At 41.7% G+C, this 16,272-nt stretch overlaps 1 pseudogene; it reads left to right on the top strand.

Moving 5' to 3' along the window:
- Positions 1-7,791: 7,791 nt before the first annotated feature.
- On the top strand, positions 7,792-14,527 carry LOC122543722 (annotated as a pseudogene).
- The last annotated feature ends 1,745 nt before the right edge of the window (positions 14,528-16,272 follow it).

Below are 16,272 nucleotides of genomic sequence, written 5' to 3'. Positions count from 1 at the left end.
ACGTGATTGCCGATGCATTGTCGAGACTCGAATGAGATATGGAGGCATTCATTGGTGGCTGTGCCACGGCCTAAATTCGCACGTGGTTGTTTCTGTTTGCATGTATGCAGTTAGTGCAGTGTATATGTGTATTTTAGACGACTTACTAGTTTTTATATGAAGAGTTTTAAAAATGTAGCCATCTTTTGATATTGATTGGTATCATTTTGTGGTTCTTTTTGCAAGATTACTGTGTCCTTGATACTTTTCTGTGGGCCCACAAAACACTCCGGGCTAGGAAACATGTGGGTTTGGTACAGAAATGAAAAGTTTTTTTTAAACTTATACGTAAGGAGATGAGACTTTAAGACAAAGTTTTTATGTTTTTAGAAGTAACCTGTTTAAGTCAAGGGGGTGTGAGCAGCTCGCAAGTTGAGCAGTTCAACTCAGGACTTGGTTCGAAGTTCAACTGTGGAGCTGTGTCGAAACAGGCTGCTAAATTGTCTCTCCTTCTGCCTTCTAACTTCGACCTGTAAGCCTTTGCTTAATTTTTTTGCTCTGTGTTTCAAGGTTTTGTTTATTGGGACTGTTGGACATATTCAGAACCACATAATTAAGTCTAGTTTGGATTTACGGAGTTCACTGGCTGTTATTTTATTCTGTTCTTTATGTTTCATTCCTAATTTTGTGATCTGACTGTTGCCTATTTTAAAACCTGGTAGTCAATGTCGCTAAGTTACTCCGGGAAAATTGCACTATATACTTATGAAACAAATTGCAAAGTTACAGTCCTGGCTGTCTGCTTAAGAATGTTTTGAGGGTTTGACCTAGTCCACAGCAATAGAAAGACAGAAAGATAGGTAGATAGACAGATAGAAAAATAGACAGACAGATAGGTTGAGAGAAAAGTTGATATATCGAGAAACAGATTATTAGATCCACCGATCGATCGATTGATGACTGTTTGACAAGCATACTACAAAGACAGACATTAATGGGGTTTTAGGTAAATGCCTACGTTGAAACTGGTGAGAGTGTGGTGCTGGAAAAGCACACCATGTCAGGAAGCATCTGAGGAGCAGGAGAATGCAAGTTTCTAGCATAGGCCCTTCATCAGGAATGACTGCAGAGAGAGAGGAGGGGAAACTTTTCAAAGTTGGCATTCCTGGAAGAAGCTTCGCAGTGGGTTTGAAATCAACCAGGAGAAAGTGAGGACTTCAAATGTCGGAGATTAGAGTCGACAGTGTGGTGCTGCAAAAGCATAGTAGGCCAGGCAGCTTCTGGGAAACAGGAGAATCGACATTCCAAGCATAAGCCTTTGATCAGGAATGACTCCAGGTGAAGGACTTAAGCCCAAATAGTTGATTCTCCGGCTCCTCGGATGCTGCCTGTACTGCTATGCTTTTCCAGCACCACATTCTCGACTCTGATCTGTAGCATCTGCACTCCTCACTTTCTCCTCCTTTGAAGCTGTGCCTATCCTGTAGCTCCAGGCATCGTTTTTCTGTCGCCATTCTCACCAAACTGTTTAGCAAATCATTGTCCCATAGATGTTTGACTCAGCTTTCCAACATTCTTCCTGGTTCCATTCTCACACTATTTTATTCTTTTCTTATTTTGTTATTTAGATTTTTTGGATTACATTACAGTGTGGAAACAGACCCTTCTGCCTAACAAGTCCACACCGACCCGCTGAAGCGCAACCTACCCATACCCCTACATTTACCCCTTACCTAACACTACGGGCATTTTAGCACGGCCAATTCACCTTACCTGCACATCTTTGGACTGTGGGAGGAAACCGGAGCACCCGGAGGAAATCCACGCAGACACAGGGAGAACGTGCAAACTCCACACAGTCAGTAGCCTGAGGTGGGATATGAACCCGGGTCTCTGGCGCTGTGAGGCAGCAGTGCTAACCACTGTGCCACCGTGACGCCCACATCTGAGGGGGAAAAAAGATATGTGAATTTGTTGCTTTTGTTCCCCATGTGAAGCATGTCCAAACGTTTTTGATATAGCTTCAGGTTTCTTTTTTAGCAAAGTTGCGACATAGATTACTATGTTATCTGCGAAAATCGAGCATCTCTGCAATCCCCACATTCGCGCCGCTACTGACCACTTCTGTAATCTTCAGATTGACTGCTTCTAAAATTCCACACTATCCACCCAACTAATGCCCATACCAACCTAAATTATTATCTCTAAAGTGATCAACTGAGTATTCCTCCCACCAATGATCTCTGTAGTCTGTGACGTACGACCTCGGCAAAACCATCGTGGATATGACGAGGCAGTACCAAGTACGGGGCCCAAACCAACCATATGGACTCGCATTGCCTGTGGCAGACATAATCAACTCAATGGGATACAAAATGGAGCAGAACACGATAGCAGAAAAACAGATGCATTTTTCCCTGATATGCTCACTGCTTACTATGCACAGTTCGAGCAGAATGCCATCTGAGTGGTGTCATCTGCCCAGACAGCCATGGATGAAACTGCTCGCTCTGTCACTGCTGCACACACCAGAACCGTCATTCCATGGCTCAACCCAAGGAAATCGAACAGACGGATTGCTGGCCATGCACTGATATCGTCAAACTCTCCCAATTATAAGCTAAAGTTCCACATGCTTCAAGAAGACGACAATCATCCCAGTACCTAAGAAAGCGCATACAACATGCCTTAATAGCTACTATCCCGTCACTCAAACGTCACAGTCATGAAGAGCTTCGAGAGGCTGGTGAAGGACCACATCAACTCCAGCCTCAAAGATTGCCTCTATCCTCTGTAATTTACCTACCGATGTAACAGGTCCGCAGCAAACGCCATTTTCATAACCTTGCACTCATCCCTGAAAAATCTGGGCAACAAGGAAATCTACATCAGACAACTGCTTATTGGTTACAGCTCTGCGTTTAATACCGTTATCCCCTACAGACTGCTATTAAAACTCCAATTCTCAAATCCCAGCTCCACACACTGCAACTAGATTCTTACCTGGCCCATCGAATGCAATTAGTGAAGGTAGACAACTGAACTACCTCCAGGATAACACCCAACACTAGACCCCCAACCACCAAGGAATCTTTCTCATCCTACTATAGTCCCTATTCACCCACGGTTGTGCAGTCAAATTCTGAACAAACGCCATTGACAGGTTTGCTGACGAGACCACTGGGAGGACAGATGTCAAAAAAATGGTGAGTCAGATTTCAGAAAGGAGATACAGGGCTTGATGACGATGTGCAATGGCAACACCCATTTCTCTCAATGTCGAAAAAACTAAAGAAATGAATATTAACCTCAACAGGAAAGGAGGCGGACACGTACTATTTACTTCAATGAAGTGGATGTTGGTAGAGTTGAGAGCTTCAAGTTCCTAAGAGTGAAGATAATCGACAACCTACCCTGGACCTCTTACATAAATGCAACAATCTCGAAAGCACATCAAAGCTTTTTCTTCCTCAGGCAGCTCAGCAAATTTGGCATGTCCATAAGGACCATCACCAACCTTTACAGATGCACCATGCAAATTATACCGTCTGGTTTTCATCACAGACTGTTTCAGCAATTGCTTTGCCAAGGATCATAACAATCAGGTAGTGTGCACAGTCTAGACCATCATGGAAGCCAACGCCTCATCCATGATCTCCATATACACATCTCGTAGCAGTGGAAAAGCTGCCAATATCATCAAAGACCAATCTCACCCGAGTAGCGCTCTCCTGCAACCCCAACTATCAAGCAGAAGATAAAGAAGCTTGAACACATGCACCAGCAGTTTCAAGAACAACTTCTTCCCTGGTGGTATTAGACAGATGAATGGACTCGCTAAATTCAAATTAAGTTGATCTTGACTGGTGCATGTAATGTGCCCTGTAACCCGTATACCTTACTCTCTTCGAGTATTTTTCCACCGGACAATCTGTATGCTCTTGCTTACAATGTCTGCCTGTACTCGCAAGCAAATATTTTTCACTGTACTTAGGTAAATATGGCAATAAATTAAACCAAATCAAGTCAACTCTCCACGCTGACTCCCTTTAAAATCCCCACATTGACCATATCTTTCATTCCTACACTTACATCTGTGCAATCCAGACACTCAGTGTGAATATCATTCCCACACAGTCAAAATTCTAAAATTGCCACACAGATCAGCTCTGTAATTCTATTAAAAGTACCGCTGTAAATGCCTCAGTGATCATATTTGTGATCCCCATTTAACACACTCTGCCATCTCAGCATGGAACACACACATAATCCTCAAAGAGATTCGATTATTTGTCCCCACACCGAGCCAACTTGTCGTCCACAACTGACCATATGTGTGTTGATATGGAATCTTTTTCTGAGTGGGCAATAGTGAGCTCAATTATTCACACAACATTGACAATAGATGGTGCTGCAGCACAGCCCCCACTGATGGGCAGGACCTTGTATTATTTGCATCAAACGTCGATATTAGGCGACCAATACTGTATCTTCAAACACGCCCTCCGTTCTGCTTATTCATAAACGCCTGTGAGGAAGGATCAGAATCCAACAATCCGCCAAACTGCGTTGTCTATATGTGACCTGAGGCCAGACTATCACATATAACATGGCTGCAGGAAGGACTATGTTGCTGAGGTCTATGCTTTTGTTTCTTGCTTTTTTATCGAGTGCGTACTTCCAATTTCCGTTTCTTCCACATTTTAGACATTTTCATTCCCTGTTATTTCACTTCCCGTGGAGAAGTACACAACTCTGAGTCACTTTACTTTACTAGGGCCGAGTTGGAGGTGATGTTCACTCAGCCAGGAGCAGAGTCAGGGATCCCTGGGCAATCTCTAAGACTGACGTGTAAAACCAGCGGGGTCGATCTGGGAAGCTACAGCATGTTCTGGTACAGTGAACACCCCGGGAATGGTCTGCAATGGCTAGTTTGGCACCACAGTGAAAGCAACAGCAATCCAGAGGTTATAGGACAAGTCACTGCTTCCAAAGATGTATCAAACAACGTCTTTACTTTAAATATCAGAATATTGAGAATGTCAGACAATGTAATATATTATTGTGCAGGGACAGAGTGAAAAAGATCAAATCCAGACCTGTACAAAAAAACACAAGAGGAAATGAAGTATTTTCCGTTGATTCTCAAAGCACGAATAAGCCCATCATTGACTACAGCTCAGCGATTAAGAAGAGTTTAAACTTAAAGGGGGGTATTTTGCCCTTCAGAGCTCTGCTAGTATTTCTGCTACTGCTCAATCGTATTCTCTTCACTACTGCTTTCACAGAACTGGTAGTTTCAACGTCATGTGTATGCATGTGTTTAGCTGTTTACTTTCATTACTGCTTTTTACTTCCCTTTCTACCAGCAATTTGCTCGTGCATGACAAATCTTAACAACTAATTGTCTAAAGGGCATATACATGTGCCTACATTATTATTTGGCCGCAGTCATAAAGACTGCAGAATCTAAGACATAGAAAAAGAAATCGGCCATTCAGTCCATAGAATTGGTTACAAATTTCGAAGATATCATAGCTGATCTGATCATTTTGAACTTCACATTCCTGCCTATCTTCTAGAAGTCTTGATTCTCTTACTCATAAAATACATCACAGCCTCGATTATTCATTGTATATTGACATCTGTGGTCAATACTTCAATGGATTTTTTGCCATCTGATAAAAGATATTCCTCTTTACCTGTCTCTCAAATATATGGATCCATATTAAGACTTTATGCCTTCTCTTCAGATACAACCTCATTGAGGGGAGCAACATTTCTGCCTATGCACTGCCAAGTCTTCATTTCAACCTGATAGAGGATTTTGAGTCTCTTGACACAAAGGAAAGGAAACTACAAGAATGTCTCCCTGCCAATTCATCCTGCCTATAATAGAAGAATGATTCTGATGGTGTTAAACGCAAACACTTTCCCTCATTTGTGTTTCGATCTCCCGCCCTCCAATAAACTCATTTGATTTTGTGTCACGTTTCAGCTGCTTTCCGGGAAATGGCTGCACATTTAGAGTCCATGTTTGGAGATCCATGTCTGACCTGTTAATCATTATGAATAAAGCAAGAATTACGTGATGTGTATAACAGCATGAGCAGAACAGTTGAAGTTGACGATAATCTAAACTTTAGTCTGTTTTAAGGATTAATCTCATTCACGTTGCGTGATCTGTTGAGAGTGTACATGTCAATGCATCCAGAACCACTGCTTAAAAAAATTGTGACTCCTAGAAACTGGCATGGGAGATGCGGAAATCATGTCTCTGAACACGAGTCATTCAAGCAAAGAGAAATACAGAAAAAAAATATAATGAGTAAATTGATGAACTTCAACTTGACATGTGAGTGGAGAGCAGCCAAGACGGCACACTCACTCTGCATGTGAGTAAATTTAATTTGAGTTTGAATGGGGTTATATCCTCCATCTGACTGAATCCTGAATGGTTATTATCATCCTCTTGTGAAGAAATGTGCATCTATCACAGAGGGTGGCATTGTGTCATGTTGAACAGATGGGAGGGGAACAGGGAAGAGACTGCTAGCTGTTTTCGGTCTTTCATTCAGGATCATCCCTCTGAACAATGTATGTATCAGGGAACGACTAATGACTTCTGCATTGACATTAGAAATGTGAAGCAACGCTGCAGATAAACCTTCCAATTATTTTAACCCTGTTTAAAATCAGACACTGTGGTAGGCACGACACCAAACACCGAAGCTGCTAACGCACTGAAACATAGTTGCGAATACAGGAAAGCCAATAAACACAAGTAAACATTCTTACAGTCACTCACACATGATCACTTACACAGGAATGCACAGGCGCACAACACATAATCAAACACATATAAACAGATAAAATGCACTCATGCCCAGAGGTACAAATGCAGATACACATATATATATATATATATATATATATATATATATATATATATATCTGTTCAAAGTCAAACACACATGTGCAAAAGCACACAAATGCAAATATCTTGGAATGCAAACACGCGAAACACATGGACATGCAAAAGGTCATATAGACACATACACAAAATAAAACAGACCGTAATGTAAATAACGTACAGACACCAGACACAGATATCAGGCGTGCTTGCCTCTAAGACAGCAACTGTGACGTTCATCACAGGTAAAACTGGTCCTGTTCTGAGAGGCCTCTGTGTTAATCGAGGCAGAAAACAAACCCAGAGAGGTGGGGGAAGAAAGTGAAACACAGCTCACTAAATAGATCTGAAACGAACCAAGAAAGGCATGCTTGATTATCGTGAGCACGCATGCAGGAAATAGCCCTGGAATACCAGAATAAAGGGAAACATTATGAAAAATGATTTCAGAAATATTGCTGGATAAAGATTGAAATTGAGTTCAGTAATGCAGCAGATTGGATTTGAGGGATTGTGTTTTGAGAGTGCATGGTTTGTTGGTCCACAAGGTTTGCATTAGGGACTTATATCACGTGGGTGTCATATGTGGCCAATTTTAATGCCTGGTTTATCACAATAATCTTGAGTTCAGTCGCACTAGGAATCTGTGAAATTGCTTATCATAGATGAAAGCCTTCGTTCCAGAATGACCTGTGATAAAACCAATGACCACGACGCATCTTGGGGAGTGTCAATATATTGAGAGTCGGCTCTCTTCTTCTCACGCTCTAAGCATCACGACTGAAAACAGGCAGTGACATGGGATCATCCAGAGTCAGTGCAGCAGTACGTTGAAGGTGGAGGTTTGGAATGGGTGTCCTCAAATATCGGACAGCCCTGTAATAGTGAGGATAGAACCAATGTGGTTACTCCGCATTTGGGTTGGGTTTGGATCAATTCGGACAGGTAAATGCAGAGAAAATCCAATTTACATTCATTTTTTAAACCATGATTTTAGTTGATACCAGCCTGACATTTTACAATTATTATCTGTTGCCAATTTCAGACCTGAGTCATGGAGATTCAGTCGCTCAGTTTATCTCCTCACATGCTCGGACAGAAGGAGAGGCATTGACTCTGAGTTGCACCTATGGTACTACAGAAAATTATTATTCATTAGATTGGTACCAGCAGTGCACAGACACACCCCGAATATATACTGAGGAGATATTCTGAAACCGGCGAGAATAAAGCAAAGTTTGCAAAAGATCACTTTGCTGCAGTACTTCAGAAGCTCGAAGAAATTCACCAGTCTAATGATCACCAGACTGCAGCTTACTGATGTTGTCGTGTATTACTGTGATTTGAGGAACCACACAGTGATGATAACAGTCTCTCCCCTGTACAAAAATTGCTTTTTGATCATAGATTGGTCTTCATTTTGATGTCTCTGCAGAGTCTTGTGTAGTTATTATGTGCATTCAGGAGCTTAAGAACGCACTGATGCAAAACCATCCTACCACAATCAAACTGTCAACCAAAGCTTCCTGAAGCTGCTGAGAAAATACATTACAGATTCTCAGCTCTCATACAGACACAGAGCAGAATCCATTCTAATTGACACTCTGAACAATCTGTTTTTTAATGTGATTTGTAGACAGTGAGTTGGCAGAAAGCTCTCCTTCGTCGACTTTCACATCCACACCTCCACCACAACGGAATGAGTTGGGAACATCTGGAAACACGTCAGCAGTTTACAAGTGGGTGGGTATTTAGAATGCGTTTCACTGAAGTTGTTGATTCGAGTACACCGAGGAAATGGTGAATTAATTCGCTCGTCATCGATGTGATCACATAGAACTGTGTTTATCTGTTTAGAACAAAGCATGGCACCAGGCTCTGTGTATGTATGAATGTGTTTGCATGTGAGTGTGTCAGTGCGTATACGTGCTTAATGACAAATGCATGAATGTATACAGTTTCAACATAACAGTGAAATTTTCAGTACCATTCCCATGTAGTACTTCATATCAATCTCGCCCATCTGGTACGGTTTCGTTCCGTCTGTTCGCCTCTCACTATCGTTAATCTGATTTCACCTTCATTCCCTTATGCCTTTAGTTTCTCCGTGTGTCATGGATAACGTTACTTTCATTGAAGATTCCATGATGAAACAAAAAGCTGTCACATGGAGGTTCACGTAATACCAGTGTAAAGAGAATTCTTTTCAGCTGTTTTCCGTATGATAATTCTCATTACTGATCTCATTATTATTCTCTGGGGTTTCACTAAGGTGTTGCCAAGTGATATCAGCACTTTGTATTTGTTTAGTTTGTGAATGGGAGCGTACCAGTTTCATTTTCTGCTCTGGCCTGCTTATGCATTAGAAAGAGGAGGCTTGCTCTTTATTTCGGTGCTGCACTCATTTCAAGAGGCGATAAAGATAGAGGTCTAATTAACATTGATTATCCTCATTATCTTGAATGGAATCAATCCAGATTAGTTAGAGACTTGAAAGTCAGAGGGGTTACTGATGTGCAATGCAGTGTTCCTAAATTTGGTTCAAATGGATTCACGTTCTACTCTCACCAACTCTAAAAGTGACTTACAAAATATCTGAGCACGTTGAGAAAACTGAAACAATCTCGATTCTCACTGATTACGAAGCATGGAATATTTCCGTGGAAGCTCCACAAATTCACTTTCTCTCAGTGATTGTCTTTCCTCTGCACAGTTGTTGATGTTGAGATGGCGAGGCTATCTCTTTATCTCCCGTCCACCCAGAGTTTCTGGACAGGATGCCAATTGAATTGCAACATGGCAATCATCACAGCTCAGAGGCACATGGCAGCAACTGTCCTCCTGTTTTCGCTGACAGTAAGAACGCGGAGTTTCTGCTCGTAGTGAAGTGTGCCCGATTCCTCCCTGATCTACCCACGCTGCCATAGCGGTGCTCAGATGGTGCGGCTCCCATCCCTCCCGACAGCGGCCACTCTGCAAGAAGCTGAAGGAGGTCTGGTTCCGCAATCACAGTCAACGAGTTGCCTTCCACAGCCACCAGGGCCAGGGAAGTGTATGTGAACTATTGTTTGATCATGAGTGTGTAACTTGGTAGAAATGATGGGAGAAATCACCTGTACAAGCATCCTGTTCCCTGGGAACACATTGCATTTCCCAATAGGGAGGCTATTCATTGTTTCCCATGAGTGCGTCTTGGTACATATTGACTCATACTGATTCTTCTGAAACTATCCTTTAAAAAAACTATTTTCTTTACACCACTGTGCTTGCCTCTCTGGCAGTAAAAAAATGCGCACTGGCATTGCCCTACCTTTTTACAGAGTCTCAGACGCTCAAGATTTACTTTGAGAAAATATCTCAACTTGATTCCCCGGTGATACCATTCGCTACGAGGTGATTTGTTCCCTGAGGGGAAATGGGAATAGCTGGCTGGATAAATACTTGTTTCTCACCCTTAATATAGCTAGAGAAGGTCGTGTTGAGCTAGCTTTTGAAGCTGCTTTCGTATTAGCTGTCTATGTAGACACGTGGATCTGTTCGAGAGAGAATGGCAGGATTTTCACCAAATGACACTGAAGGAAAGACGATATGTTTCCAATTAAGAATGGTGAGTTTCTTGGGAGGGAACGTACAGCTGAATATGTCCCCGTTTATCTGTTGCTGTTGGCCATCTCGATATATTTGTCCGTTGGTTTGGAACGTATGCAAATATTTTATTTGCTTCCCACCCAACATTCAATGATAAAGGGCATATTTTAAAAATCAAGTAATAATGTTGTCTCAGAATGGTCACTTGAACGATGACACGATGTCTTAGACCGAAAATCTAAAGTGCAACTCATCTGGGATGATGATATTCAGAGCGAAGATAATCAATTTTAATCGCACCCCCATTTTCATGTCCTATTGATCAGAATGTAACACCGAAATTAACAGTGGCTGAACTTTTCATATTGCACAGCAGACCAGAGCAAGAAGTGCTGTTCTTGTACCTCATCCAGACACTAACAAAAGGGCAAAGGCCTGGATCACCGATGATTTTCAGGTTTGAATTGTTATTTAAATTCTTGCATGTATGTGCGTGTAGGTCTGCTGAATCTTTAATAGTACATCTTTGTTTTTTGGGGGGCTCTGACGTTGCATTTCAATGTGTGTATACGTTATGCTGTGCATTGTTCTGCCACTCTTGGTGACTTACTCGAATCATTGGCAAAACATTTGAGACATTGGAACATTGCCTCAGGTGTTGAATATCAGATCAGAAGCGGTTGTCCATCACTTTGGGAGAAAATAATTTGATTGAAAGATAACAGTTAATCTACTAATTTAAAAAAAAAATCTCCTCGACTCTTTCCCTTTTCAGTCCCTTCAGTTCAACGTGATACAATTGCACCCTCTCCTGGCCGTTCTCCATTACTATACAAAAGCAAAGAGAAACGAAACATGGATTCGATCAGAGGGAGTGCAGCATGACATATGATCATTAAAATCGACAATAGATGCACTTAGCGACAGTGTGCAGGAGTTGTTCCCCTCATGTCGCATAACCAGCTGACATTTACAAATTCGTTTTTGATGTTTTAATGTTTCTATCGCGCATTGGTTGTCTTTCTTGTGATACCTGTCATTCTGAACAGCTCTTTTTCATTTTCCTATGTCAGATTACCGAAAGTGCTGCCTACAGTTTGTCAAGAGAGTGTGTGTGCGAAGTGTGAGTTTGCGGATTAACATTGGCTCACATGCAATGGGTAAGTCCCACAATCTAATTAGCCTATACCTTAAAATGGAATCAAAGTCCGATTTTCCTCAGCTTCTTTTAGTTGTATCCCTAATGCTGGAGAACATGCTTAATTCCTGTACTTGTTCGCAACAATTAATAGATCAGATATTGCCCTCGATCCATGGACTTGGAGTGTCGAAGCATTCACAAGAGAACCTCAGGAGTGCACCAGAAAATTAGTTATTCAATGTTTGGAAGCATCCTGATAAATGAATGTGGTCAAACATGTTTTGCTTTTCTCATGAGAATAAATCTTGAGTCTTGGAGCAAGTTACATGGATCATGTGACGCTGTGGTTGTATCTCAACATTTCTTGAAATGGGCCCACCTTCCAGTCCCACACGATTGATAGAGGCGCAATGAAAACTTAACAGTGTAAAGGCGGAAATGTTGTTTCCCCCTTTGGGAGAGTCTTGGAGTGGAACAGCGGATCTCAGAATACTTGGTGTGCATTTCATATAGTTATGAGTAGACACTTCTTCATCACATGAAAATGAACCTGTGGACCTATTTGCCACAGAGTCTGTGCTGTAGGTCTATTCAAGGCTGAGATAGACATAGAAAGCAGAGATAGCTTTTGGTTATAGCCTCTAGACAATAGAAGAGTCAGATATGAATGCTCTGACACATTTACTATCCTCTTCAGTTGTTATAAGTAAGAGAGCACCCATTACATTCAGAGAGAAGGAACCTTTTTTTTAATATTCGGTGGGTTGTGAGCATTTGCAATATCTTTTCTGAAGAGGCATTCAATGCAGAACCATAAAGTATTTTAAGGTAGACCTAAATAGATTCTCGATAACCAAGAGGATGAAAGATTATCAAGAATATGCTGTGATGCTGAGTTAGATGAACCTCATTTCTTTTCAATTGTGGAAGATGTGCTGAAGGGCCCAATGCCCTTCAAATACAACCTCTTTATCTGTTCGAATGATCATGACAATCAATTCGGTAATAAAATTCTAAACCATATGAAGGCATTGATGTTAAAACAATAAGCTCATTTGTCTCCCCCTCTTCTCTCCATTACACGAAGAGTGCCCGTTTTACTAACTTTTCCAAACAAAATGCCTCATTATCCATGTCCTTCAGCACGCATGTCTGAATCGCTCATTCATCAGCCAGAGGGCAAGATGACCGTGAGGACTGGAGAGAATGTAACCCTCATCTGCTTCTACACAGAGGATGCAAGTGCCTGCCTACTGTGGCACTGGCTACCTCTGTCCCTTGGCCACCAAGGAGTTCTCATCTGCTTTGCAGATGACTTCAGTGACAGTGCTGCATTTGCCAGAAATCGCTTCACATCTTCTGCCGAAACTCAGAGTTATTAGACCAGGCTCCCAGCGCTGCATTACATGCAAAATAAATGCACATATGCTGATTTGAATTTTTTTTTTAGATTAGATTAGATTAGATTAGATTACAGTGTGGAAACAGGCCCTTCGGCCCAACAAGTCCACACCGACCCGCCGAAGCAAAACCCACCCATACCCCTACATTTACCCCTTACCTAACACTACGGGCAATTTAGTATGGCCAATTCACCTGACCCTGCACATCTTTGGACTGTGGGAGGAAACCGGAGCACCCGGAGGAAACCCACGCAGACACGGGGAGAACGTGCAAACTCCACACAGTCAGTCACCTGAGGCAGGAATTGAACCCAGGTCTCAGGCGCTGTGAGGCAGCAGTGCTAACCACTGTGCCACCGTGCCGCCCGGTGTAGAGAATGTAGAGACTGTGAGAGACAGGAATATCCGGTATCGTGTAGGACACGGTGCAAAATCATTTTGCTAAACAGAACGTGAGTCTAACATTATTTAAAAAATGGCAGAGATTAAAACAGAGAGACAGGGATAACAGAACATTTTGAAAGAATGAACGGGATTGGAGAAAACCAACATAATTTTATAACGGACAAACCATGCTTGACATATGCATTGCATTTTTGTTTAGGATCCAACTAGTAAAGTAAGTCTGCTGAGTTACGGTTTTTGCCACATTCGGATTTTCAGAAAGCTTTTGATAAGTTCCAAAATGAGACATTAATGAGTAACAGTCAACTTCACTGTTATGTGGATAACATTTTGGAACAGAACGAGTATTGATGCACATACAGGAAGCGGCAAAGGGTAAATGAGTCCTTTTTTATAGTGAAGTTAAATGAAGTTCCATATTGTTTTTGGATTTTTTTTTTCATCAAATGCTATTGCACTTTCGTGACTATGTACATAAGCAAAGCTATTTTTACGAACAAAGTATATATTTGAAATAAGAATATAATGTCACACATCGACCATCAATTCATTCAACTCTCAACTTTGGAAATTAGGCGGTACTGACGCCCAGCCTAATGGGTATGGGAAGAACCCTGCCTCTTTTTATTAGACATCAATGGCAGAAAACCAATTCTGCCATGTCCTCTTCTGCCGAATCATAAAAACCAGTCACTGAAGCTCAGAGTCCAGATATCTGCCAAACTGTTTTGTCAATGAGTGGCTGGACGGTAGACAGCCTCAGTTAACGCAGCATCAGGAAGCATAGTGTCACCGAGGTCTCTTCTTCTACTTCATGCATTCAGCTCCAGTGCGTAGGGTCCAATTATAATATTAACGTGTTTATTAGTTTCTCAGGAGTAGGGTTTGATGGAATTGTACGACCTGTAGCCACCTCGGTTTAATGAATACTTTCTTACTTCACCAGAAGCCCATTCCGTGGCAGTGTTGAGCAAGCTGGAGGCAAAGATGGAGCTACGTGACCAAGCTTTGAGACTGACCGGTAAAACCAGTGAGTTCAATCTGGGCAGCTACTACATGTACTGGTACCGTCAAATTACCGGGAATGGCCTGCAATAGCTAGTTTGATGCTGTGATCAAAGCCTGAATCTCAGTTATCCAGAGGTTGAGCAGTGAGTTGCTGTTACCTCGACTTTGCAAAAAATATGATCAATTTGCATATCAGGCCATTGAGTTGTCAGACTCCGCCACATATTAATGTGCACAGGCACAGTGAGATGCATCAGATCCAGAAAGTGTCCCACCCAGAAAGGGAATATTTTATTGTCCTGGCTTATCCCTCAAAGCGCCTCTCCACCTATCATTTTTGGCAACTATTAGAATCAAATGATTACATGGAGTGAAAAGCGACCATTCGGCCTTTCATGGCAGTATTTGTGGATTCAAGTTACTGTTCATTGATTCACTCTCCTCTAGCATTTCTACATAGCAGGCAACTTACTCCTCCCAAAATTTGTAAATGTATTTGGTTACTTTTTGGAAACAGTGCTTTATTTTCCTCTCCGGTAGGAAATTGGTCACATATCCTACGTGTTAACAACTTGTTGCATAATGATTTATAATTACGTCCCTACTCTTTTACTTGACTGCAATGGTAAGATCTGGAGAACATAAGACAAAGAAGGAAAAGTATGCTACTCAGCCGATCGAAAGAGTTCCATCACTGGATTAGATCATTGTTAACGTGATAATCATTAACTTGAAGTTTTTTGGCTTTTGCACATCTTCTTCGAAGATGTGACAAGCTATTTGGAAAATGGGTATTCTGTGGATGGAATATACATGAACTCCGAAAGGCATTTGGTAAGGTGCCACACCAAAGGTTAATTTTCAAAGTTGGATCATATGGATTACTTTATCAGTATTGACAGTTGACTGACTTATGTACAGAAGACAGAGAGTCGGGATAAATGTTTTTGTTTTCTGGATGGCAAGATGTAACAAATGCGAGTTAAATGCAAGCCTCTTGTCTCAAATTTAAGGTTACTAAAAATTAAACTCAGTTTTTGACTGTCAATCCTCAGTTGACATCCATCCCTTGAATAAGTTCATCTAAATTGTGTATTGAATTAGTGAGTTTGAACGCAACGATTATCATCTGGGGAGGAAAGGCATTTATGATCTGCTAACTGTCCCACACAAATCGAAAATTACGGAAGATTTTCGAGAAATAGGGAGGGCTGCCTGAAGTATAACTGACACTGTGGACCACCTATAGTTTTGTTCGTTATAATGATGAATCTGATTGATGAGAGCTACCCAGTGTCTACAAAATATTCCTGATCTTAAACTGACTCTGAACATACAGAACTTACATATGTGTTGCTGGAAAAGCTCAGCAGGTCAGGCAGCATCAAAGGAACAGGAGAATCGACGTTTCGGGCATAAACCCTTCTTCAGGAACATACAGAAACAAGTTTAGTCTCGAGCACACGCACGCAGAAAAAAACACATATTCACACAGGCAGTACACTCGCACATACATATGCACACACACAAATCAGACTCTGAGGTCGGTAATACCTAACACAACAACTGTGCAATTATTCAGATGTAAAACTGTTTTTTTTTCTGCGTGGCCTCAGTCTTCAGTGCTAAAGAAAAGGATTAGCTGCAACTAAAGTGGGTGTCATGGTGGCTCAGTGGTTAGTACTGCTGCCTCACAGCGCCAGGCACCCGAATTAGATTCCAGCCTGGGTGCGACTGTCTGTGTGGATATTGTACATTCTCCCTGTGTCTGCGTGGGTTTCCTCTGGGTGCTCCGGTTTCCTCCTACTGTCCATAGATGTGCTGGTTAGATGAAT

This window comes from Chiloscyllium plagiosum, chromosome 44, assembly GCF_004010195.1.
Source record: "Chiloscyllium plagiosum isolate BGI_BamShark_2017 chromosome 44, ASM401019v2, whole genome shotgun sequence".
In the NCBI taxonomy this organism is placed as follows: Eukaryota; Metazoa; Chordata; class Chondrichthyes; order Orectolobiformes; family Hemiscylliidae; genus Chiloscyllium; species Chiloscyllium plagiosum.
The sequence above is the reverse complement of the archived record's forward strand: the minus strand, read 5'-3'. Positions and strand labels throughout refer to the sequence as shown.